Raw genomic sequence first — 10,206 nt, 5'->3', positions numbered from 1 at the left:
CGGGGCCGGGTCCTGGAGGTGGGGCCAGGCCGGGCGCTGGTGGGGTGGAGTACGCCCTCCGCTCCTCCTTCTCTTCGTCCCCTCCTCTTCCTTCATTCTCCCTACCGCGTCCCCACCCTCGCCCCAACCCACCCACGGTGGAGGCCGTGGGCCCTGCGGTGGCAACAGCCCAGTGTCCATGGGATGATGGAAGGACCGACGGATTGGGCCTGAAAAGGGAGCACAGTCTGTCACCTGCTCCGACATGCAGGGACCTTGAGGACTGACTCAGTGCAATAAGCCAGACGGAAGGACAACTGCTGTGTGACTCCACTGATCTGAGGTTCCTGGAGGAGCCAGGTTCACAGAGACAAATGAGTGGCCGGTGGGCACAGGGGTGGGGAGAGGGGGAGAATTAGTGTTTAATAGGGACAGAGTGTCAGTTTTGCAAAATTAAAAGAGTGATGGGGATGGATAGTAGTGACGGCTGCACAACCATGTGAATGTTGCTTAACACAAATGAACACTATTAACAGGGTAAATTTAGGATTATGTGTATTTTACCACAGTTATAAACAAGTAAAATGAGATTTAAAAAGGAATTAGTTCTGCTCTGGAGTGTGGGCTCCTTTGGTTGAATGTCGTGTACACCAAAAGGTGGCGGGTTCCATCCACATCAGGGGACAGACCCAGCTTTCAGGTTCAATCCCTGGTTGGCCCTCGCAGGAGGCAGCCAATGGATGTTTCTCTCTCACATCCCTCTCTTTCTCTCTCTCTCCCTCTCTTCCTTCCTCGCTCTAAAAATCAATACAATTTTTTAAAAAATTTTAAGCCCTGTCCAGTGTTGCTCAGTGGTTAGAGCGAGCACACACACACACACACACACACACACACTCCCGTGTGCAGGGAAGGGTCGTGGGTTTCCATTCCCCGTCAAGGGTCAAGGGCGCGGTCAAAGGCACAGTATTGGGTTGCTGGTTCCATCCTCCACCCCCTCGGGGCACATGGAGGAGGCAACCAAACAAAGTGTCTCTCTTACATGATCTCTTTCTCTCTGCCTCCCTCCCTCCCTCCCTCTCTCTCAGGAAAAAAAAAAAAAAATCAATGGGAAAAATATCCTCAGGTGAGGATTAACAAAAAAAAATTTTTTTTAAGGAATTAAGTTCTGACACATGCTACAACATGGAAGAACCTTGAAAACATTATGCTAAGGGAAATAAGCCAGTCACAACAAGACAAACACTGTATGATTCCACTCATATAAGGTGTCAACAATAGTCCCATTCAAGAGACAGAAAGTAGAATAGAGGTTTCCAGGGGCCCCGAGGTGAGGGGGGTGGGGAGATATTACTTAGTGGGAGCAGAGTTCTGTTTGGGGTGATAAAAAGCCCTGGAAATAGATAATGGTGATGATTACACAACACTGAATACACTTAATGCCACTGAATTGTACACTTAAAATGTTTCAAATGGTAAATTTTATGTTACATAAATTTTACCACAAATAAAGAAAACCAAAGATAACTGGAGTTTCATCAACATTTTAAAATTTTGCTTTCAAAACGACAGTTACCGGAATGAAAACACAAGCAACAGACTGGGAGACAAAATGTGGAAATCACATAAACAACAATAGAGAGAGAATATATAGAAAGCTCTCAAAACTCAACAGTTAGAAGACAATTCAATAAGCAAAAGTTGAGACTAGATTTAGCCCTGACCAGTTTGGCTCAGTGGATAGAGCGTCGGCCTGCGGACTGAGGGGTCCCGGGTTCGATTCCGGTCAAGGGCATGTACCTTGGTTGTGGGCACATCCCCAGTAGGGGGTGTGCAGGAGGCAGCTGATTGATGTTTCTCTCTCATCGATGTTTCTAACTCTCTATCCCTCTCCCTTCCTCTCTGTAAAAAATCAATAAAATATATTAAAAAAAAAAAAGTTGAGACTAGATTTAAAGAGACAGTTCACCAAAGAGGACATATGGATGGCAAACAGTGCATGAACAGATGCTCAACATCATCAGCTCTCCGGGGAATGCAAATTAAAATGATGAGATACTAACTACACACACATTAGAATAGCTAAAGTAAAAAATAATGCCCAGCAGTGTGGCTCAGTGGTTGAGCCTCGACCCATGAACCAGGCCACATGCCCAGGTTGTGGGCTCGATCCCAGTAGGGGGCATGCAGGAGGCATGCAGGATGCTTCTCTCTCATCAAAGTTTCTCCCCTTCTTCCTTCCTCTCTCTCTCTCTAAAATCAATAAAAGCATAATTTTTTTTAAAAACTGACCCTAGCAAGTGTTGACAAGGATAGGGTAACCAATCATTCTAGTTTTCCCAGGAGTTTCCCATTTTAACACTGAAAGTTCCACATCCCAGGAAGCCCCCTCCCCCCCTCAGTCCTGGGGTAAGGAGGTGGTGGGTCACTAGGTCACCCCGGTAAGGAGGCAGAGCCCAGGACTCGCGTGCATTGTAAATTGTGCAAATGCTAAGTGGTGCAGCCCCTCTAAACTCCGGGGGATTTATTGTGTTTTTATTTATTTATTGTTGACAGCGTTGCAGATGCCCCCCATTTTTCCCCTTTGCCCCCCTTCACCCAGTCCCCACCCCACCCCAGGCCTTCACCACATTATTGTCTGTGTCCATGGGCCATGCATACATGAATATACGTTCTTTGGTTAATCTCTTCCCGTCCTCCCCCCTGAGATCTGTCAGTCGATTCCACGCATCCATGCCCTCTGGACCTATTTTATTCATCAGTTTATTTTGTTCATTAGATTCCACATATAAGTGAGATCATGTGATATTTGCCTTTCTCTGGCTTTTTTGCTTAGCATAATACTCTCCAGGTCCATCCATGCTATTGAAAAGGGTAAGAGATCCTTTTATATCCAGCTTGGCATTTTTTAAAAAGTCAACTAGATACTTGACACATGAGCCAGTGTTCCCACTCTTGGGTATTCATCCCAGAGAAGAGAAAGCTGGTCTTCAGCCCAAAGCCCATACATAGATGTCCACAGCATGTCTATCTCAGAGCCGCTAGCCAGGAGGGACTCCCGGAGGTCCTTCAGCCACACGTGGGTGACCTGAGGTTCTGTACCTGAAATCGGCCACTGATGCAGCCACCTCGGGTAACCTGACAGACACGTGTGAGAGAAAGAGGCCAGTCCGAAAGGTCACACAGTATGTGATTCCAGAGAGGAGACGTTGTCAAGAGGACAAAAGCTGCGAGGGGCAGCCTGTAGCGGGGTGGCATGAGGGGCTTTCTGGTCCGAAAGGTCACACAGTATGTGATTCCAGAGAGGAGACATTGTCAAGAGGACAAAGCTGCGAGGGAGAACTGACCAGTGGTCCCCAGGGGTTAAGGGGCAGCCTGTAGCGGGGTGGCATGAGGGGCTTTCCGGGTGGCCGAACTGCTCTGCATCCTGAGGCCCACAAAGCTATCCGTATGCTGAACTCAGAACTGAACACTAAAAAAGGCAATTTCACTGTACATATTTTTAAAACAAAGATTTAAAAATTTAAATAATTCCTCCATATCACAGATGGAGCCAGCGTTCCACTTTCATACACAGGTGCCTGTACACAGACATATGATTTCCTGTCTATGACTGTCAAGATTCCAGTAAGGTCCATGTGTCACCATGGGTTGGCTTGTTCCTTTTTCCCCTTGCTGTTTAGGTGCTAAAAAAGTCCCTCCCCTGTCCTGTGGAGGACCCCAGGCTGAACTCTGTGGCTGAACTTTGCAGATAGACCCTCTCCCCCTCCCCACACCGGTTCACCTCTCAGGCCCCTGTCCCGTGACATCACAGTCGACTTGAGGCTCTATTGTTTCCGTGAGGAGGCCCAGGTGAGCCGTATCAGGCTGCTCACACACCTCCAAGTGGGGGCACAGCAGCATGTCCTCCAGGAAAGTCCTGGAAACCAGGGTATGGAGGACGCCCAGCAGGCGCCCAGGGTGAGCCTGGCTCCACAGCTGAGTGGCGCTGCCCTGAGGTTGTGCAGAAGATGGAGACCACGATCCTGACCACGACCCCAACTCCCTTAGTCACCAGATTAATGATTTCCTCCCCCTGGAGGTCATGGGGGCGCCAAGTCCTTGAGCAGGAGCTCCCCTGTGATCCGGGCGTGGCACCTGTACTCCCTAGGCCACAGACTCCTGTTTTTTGCGTGGGCTTTGAGCGCACAGGTAACAGAGCCCTTTAGCTTGGAACACCTGCAGGGAAGAGAAAGTGGGGAGAAAGTCGGGCAAGGTGGCACCCAGGGGTTGGGGGACACAGGTCCTCGTGAGGGGGTGGCAGCAGGCCCAGGTTGGGGGTGGGAGGCTGCAGCTTGGAGGAGGCCGCCTCGGTGCAGGGTGAGGGGTGGGAAGAGCCAAGGGTATCAGGTTCTCAACACCTGGGTGGGAAAGAAAAGATGCCTGAGCGGGGCCTGGGGTACCTTCTGAACTTCAGAGGCTGGGCACCCCCGGGCCCATCTCCACCACCTGGCCGTGCTTGTTGCGGGGCGGGGGGCAGGAGGTGGAGGCTTACTGCTGACCCCCTTGGAGGGGCTTCTCTGCCACCAGAGTTCAGATTCCCCTGGGCGTCTCCAGGCCCAGTGGCCCCAGGTAAAACACAGTGTCTTCTCTCCCTGCACTCCCTTGAGGCCTGTCCAGCTCTCTGTGGCTTTTAAGGATCTCAATCGCTCGGTGACCCTGGGGTCAGAACTCTGCTGCGAACCCCGGTTTGGGGTCTGCGGTTGGGTTGAGGCATCTTGGAAGTTTCTGCCCAGAAGAAGGCTCTTCCTACCAACACTGGGGTTGAACTGTCTCCCCTGGGGAGTCAGGAACACAGCCTGTGGCGGGGAGGCAGGCTGGGAGAAACTGCCTAGTCCTTGAACTTCCCCTCCCCCCTGGGAGAGGGTCCCCAAGGGACATCCCTGAACCAGGACCCTGAGACCTTCCAGGCAGGGGTGCGCGGGGTGTGTCAGGAGGTCAGGAGCGTCCCACGCATGTGTGTCTGGACGAGGATGTGGGGAGGGTGGTCTCATTATGGGACAGAACACCGCACAGCCACTGCGAGTGTCAGGGCGCATGGAAACACGCCCAGGACCCAGTGTTAGGTAAAAACCCGGTGTCAGAGCTGCACACGAATTCTGTATAAATGTGTGTACATTATTTTGAACTGAGAGGAAACAGGCCAAAACATTCACATTCCTTATCTCTACACAGCACTGTGACTTTACAATTTTCCTTATAGGCTTTTCTGATTTTGCAAGTATACTTTAGTGACCAGGTTTTACTGTTATAGTCACAAAAATATGTTGTCTTTGGCTGCTGGCCATGACTTTGAAATCTCAGAACAATACACAGTGTTTCAAAACAACATATTTGTGCAGAAAAGGCCTCCAGATCTCAGGAAAGGGGAAAAGGCAACAGAAAAAGAGCTCGTCAGGGAAAAACCAGCATCCGACAGGAGGAAAAGGGCCCACTGGCTATTGTCCCTGCCGCTGTCTGAACAGGGCCTGCTCCTGTCCCTCACGCACACACAGGCTGCAGGCCCCCTGGGAAGGGGAGCCTTGGGTCCCCAGTTCAGCCTCAGGGGGACCGTCAGGCTTCCACTACAGGAACCACTGCTTTGTGGGTGTGGGACACAGAATGTACAGCTGCCCCCAATCTGTGTCTCTCTCTTCGGGTACCTGGCTGGCGGGTCCATCCTTGTGACAGACGGGAGAGCGCTGGGTTCGTCGGGGTCTGTGATTGCAGCCAAGAGGAAAAACCTGTATGGTTTTTAGGGCCTTGTAAAGGGGGAGCCTGAGGCCACGGGGCCAAGACCAGGGGCCTCTCCACACTGCAGCCAGTGCAGGAGGGCAGGTGGGTGCCCAGAGGTCTCCAGCCCCGGAGGGGTCAGTGCTGCCCTCTCTCAGGCCAGGCCCTGCCTTCCCGGCCCACCTGCTGCCCATGCCTCCTCCTCCTGCTCCCCGAATCCTCCCTCCCTGCTTGCCACCCGCCTCGGATCCCAGCCTCAGTGTCTCCCTCCAGCACAGACTCTGCTGCCCCAGCGCAGGTGCTGAGGAGACAGCGCTGCTCTGGAGGGTTTGGTAGCTGTGGTGGACGGTGCCCAGGGCCCACCCTCGGGTCCTGCCCTGTTGCCTTCCCCCAGCAGACCGCAGCCCCTTTCCTAGAGAGCTGTGTAACCCTGGGAGAAGTGTTTGCCTCGTCCCAGGGCACTGTGCCCCTGCCCGTGTGCCGGCCACCGTGCCTCCAGTGACCAGTGAGGCCCTGCAGAGTGGGCACCTCATGAACAGTCAGCAAAGAGATGAATGAATGACCCAGGGAAGGGGACCGTGTGGCTGCCTAGGCCTCCCTGGGTGCACGGGGAGGTCACGTACCATGGGGATGGCCGAGTCAGGGTCCTCACAGCCCAGGTTGGGGTGCCATTCTGGCACGTTGAGGGCAGCACATGCTGGGTCACGCAGTGTTTGCCAAGTGTGTGCTCAAGGATTCGCTCGTGTGTCCTTCACAGAACCAGGGGAGCACTGGCCCCAGGCAGACCCACCCACATCCAGGTGGTCAAAAGGTAAGCCACTCCACCGTCACACCCTGTCATACGTCACACACCTCGAGGCCCCGGTCACCTTCTCTACCCTCACAGACAGCAAATCTTCACCTTCTAAGAGTGAATATAAGTTTTGGAAACATTCAAACCCAGGTTAGTGAAGGGTGGGTGCTTTCAGGTGCCGCCTGGCCCCAGCCCCCCGACAGGCAGCCAGTACTGTCTCCCTGCAGACCAGACACTCGCTTTGCCGCATGCCCACCCCACGGAGCTCAAAGTCCTTTCCCTGTTCTGGTGTTCGAACCCTTGCAATGGGGTTCCACAGGGACCACGCTATCCCCCAAACACTTCTTTAAAAATTTATTTTTATTTGGTAATTTGGAGAGAGAGAGAGAGGAGAGAGAGAGAGAGAGGGAGAGAGAGAGAGAGAGAGAGAGAGATTTGTCGATCCACCCATTCATGCATTCATTGGTTGCTTCTTACATGTGCCCTGATTGGAGATTGAACCCGCAACCTTGGTGTATGGGGACAATGCTCTAACCCAGCGGTTGCCAACCGGTGATCCGTAAGGTCCGAAAGGTTGTCGACCGCTGCATCTAACCAACTGAGCTACCCCACCAGGGCCCAAACACGTCATGATGCAGAGTTTTGTAAATGCCCCTTCCCATGCCGGCCAGCGTGGCTCAATGGTTGAGTGTTGACCTATGAAACAGGAAGTCACGGTTTGATTCCCAGTCAGGGTACATGTCTGGGTTGTGGGCTTGATCCCTAGTGTGGGATGTGCAGGAGGCAGCTGATCAATGATTCTCTCTCATCATTGATGTTTCTATATCTCTCCCTCTCCCTTCTTCTCTGAAATCAATATATTTTTTTAAACACTCCTTCCCACTGACCTGGAAACCACTTCTGGGCTAAGAAAGTGATCAGAGGCACATGATTTAGTTCAATAGTGGAAAAGTACAAACAAGTTAAACATACCCAGTGTTATAAATGACTGGGTGACACAGCCACAGAGGAGCAGAGTGCAGTCATCAAACTACCATTTGTGCAGAATCGTAAGGAGCTGGGGAAGTTCTCACAGGCGACAATACAGTGGGGAAAACAGAAACAGCTACAACCCAGCTCCCTCCTTCTCTTTATCTTTTTCCTCCTGTGGTTGGATAAAAATATATTAAACCATTTACAATGATTGCCTGTGAGCCCAATTATGAATCTTTTGTGCAAATTCTGTATGTTTTTTTTCTATATTTTCCAGAATTTATCACATGAGCATGTATTACTTCATGACTAGGTTCACAGCCTGAAAGGCTGGGACCTGATCCAGAGACCCAGATTCCCACCAAGAATATGGCCCGAACCTTCCCCTCCACCCACAGCAAGCCCTGCATTCAGCTTTCTTACATGAACCCCACATGCCCACACCTCTCCACACCCCTTCACTCCAGTCCACACCTCTGCAAACTCCGGCCACTCACTTCCCTCTAGGGCCAGGCCAGGAAGAGGCAGCAGTGGTGTAGACAGGGTGTTCTGGGGGCCCGAGCATTTGCTCTGGGGTAGGGGACACCATCCTGTGTGTGTCTGTCCTCCTGAATCGCCGTAGGGGGACCAGGCAGGGACCCATGACCACATCTGAGGTAGGTATTGACACTCACTTTACAAACCTGGCATCACTGAGTTATAGACCTTCTGCTCCCCAAATTGGGAGCCATACAATAGCCTTGAGCAGGTCTCTACCTACAGAAAGCCAGGATAGAACCCTTCTCCTGTCACCTCCCACGGTAGCCCCGCCCTCATCCATGCTGATGGGGCCACTGAAGGGCCCCTGTACCCCCTCCAGGGCCAGGTTTGTGACCAGGCCTGACAATGGGGCACCTATCCCGCTTCCAGCCACAGCTGGTTCAGTGATGGGTAAAGAAGCTGCTGGTCGCAGGGCACCCCCAGGAGCTACCTAGAAAGAGTGGCTTTTTTCCACTGGGAAAGGCTGAATTATGTGTGTGTGGGGGGCGGGGAGGGTAGACAGGAAGCCAGAGGCATTAGTCTGCAATCACTTGGGGACAAGTTGCCTGAGAGCAAAGCCATCAGGAAGGAGCACAGACAGACCCCAGATGGAAAGGGAGACTCCTGGATCCAGCCATGCCTGAAACCAGGGCACTTCTCCTGGACGTTTCAGTCACACAATTCCACAGACCTCCTCATGCTCAAGTCAATTTGGGCTGTGAGCACTCAGAAGGCTCCTCACCAGCCGGGGACCAAGTTCTACACTGGGTCAATCCAGAGCAGACAGAAGGGTCAGATGCAAGATAAGAGTGGAGAGCAAGAATTCTAAGAGGCAGAAAATCAGGGCCAAGGTAATTGGAAGAATGTCCAAGTACCCTAGGGGGACTTGGGGGCTGGGATTGAGCTGGGCATGTCAGGCCAGCCTCCTCCAGCCTCAAGGGACAGGTAGACCTCAAGTGATTCTAGCAGGGCCTAAGCTTTTAAAGGTCTGAATAAGGCTGTGGTCCGGGTACTACAGATGGGTTTAACTGCCCCCCTCTTGATAAATACTTGGGCCTGTTCAGTTCCTTACTGCTGTCAATATTCAGTATTGAATATACTGGGACGCGGCTTTATCTGATCTGGAATGTCCAGGAAGACATCCCCTGGTGTCAGGCATGGCTGGTCTCAAGCCTGCAGCTCCGGGACTGAAGGGGCCCTGTCACTATGGGTTACACCCAGTGATCTGTCACTCGCAGGTCAGAGCCCAGGAAGTCTTTCTACACCCTTCCACCCGGGACAGAGGAAACAGAGAGCCAGGTCTCATTTTGTCTGGGAGGAAACTGAGGCTGTGAATGGGACCGGAAGTTCCCTGAGGCCACACTTCCCACATATGAGGTGTGTGGGGGGGGTGTTATCAGGGATCCACAGGCATAGATGCTTCTCATGTCAGAGCTGCCTTCCAGGGGCCCTGGCGTCAGACTCAAGTTCACAATCGGGCTATGCCCCATCCTGCAGCCACTCTTTGGGCAAGTCCCATATTCCCATCTATAAAACACAAGGAACCCCAAGCCTGAGTGCTCTTCAGAAACACCAGAGGCAGACTCTGTCCTGGTGCTCTATGCATTAAAGAGAACAGGACAGTGCACGCTCATATTTTAGAGTTCTGTGGCTGCTCTGCAAAAACAGCTAAAAATTACTGAGTGCTTACTACACAATTTTTTTTTTACACATATTAACTGATTCAGTCTTCTCAACAGCCAGAGGAGATAAATGTTGTTATTTTCTGTTCTGTGGGTGGGGGATACCAAGGCAGGTTTGGTAGCTTTCCTAATATCTTCTAATGTTCTTGACAGGTTGGGGGTCAATGTTATGTTGGCCTTACAAATAAGCTGGGAAAGGCTCCATCGTTTTCGATTCTTTGGACAGATTATTTACAGTTGGTGATATTTCTTCAACTGTTTAGAAGAATTTGTCAATGAAACCATCTGAACCTAGAATTTTCTTTGTAAGAAAATTTTAAATTATGGATTAAACAAATTTAATTTAGTATCAGTTTTGATAAATTGCATTTCATTTAAATTTCAAATTTACTGTCCAAGTTGCTCATACTATCCTTTTGCTAGGTTTATAATGTTTGTAATACCTGTGGTGATGTCCTCTTTTTCATTCCTGATATTAGAATTTGTGTGTGTGTCTGTATGTGTGTGTGTGTG

Source organism: Myotis brandtii, unplaced genomic scaffold, assembly GCF_000412655.1.
Source record: "Myotis brandtii unplaced genomic scaffold, ASM41265v1 scaffold112, whole genome shotgun sequence".
NCBI classification, from domain to species: domain Eukaryota; kingdom Metazoa; phylum Chordata; class Mammalia; order Chiroptera; family Vespertilionidae; genus Myotis; species Myotis brandtii.
Note: the sequence above shows the minus strand (reverse complement) of the source record.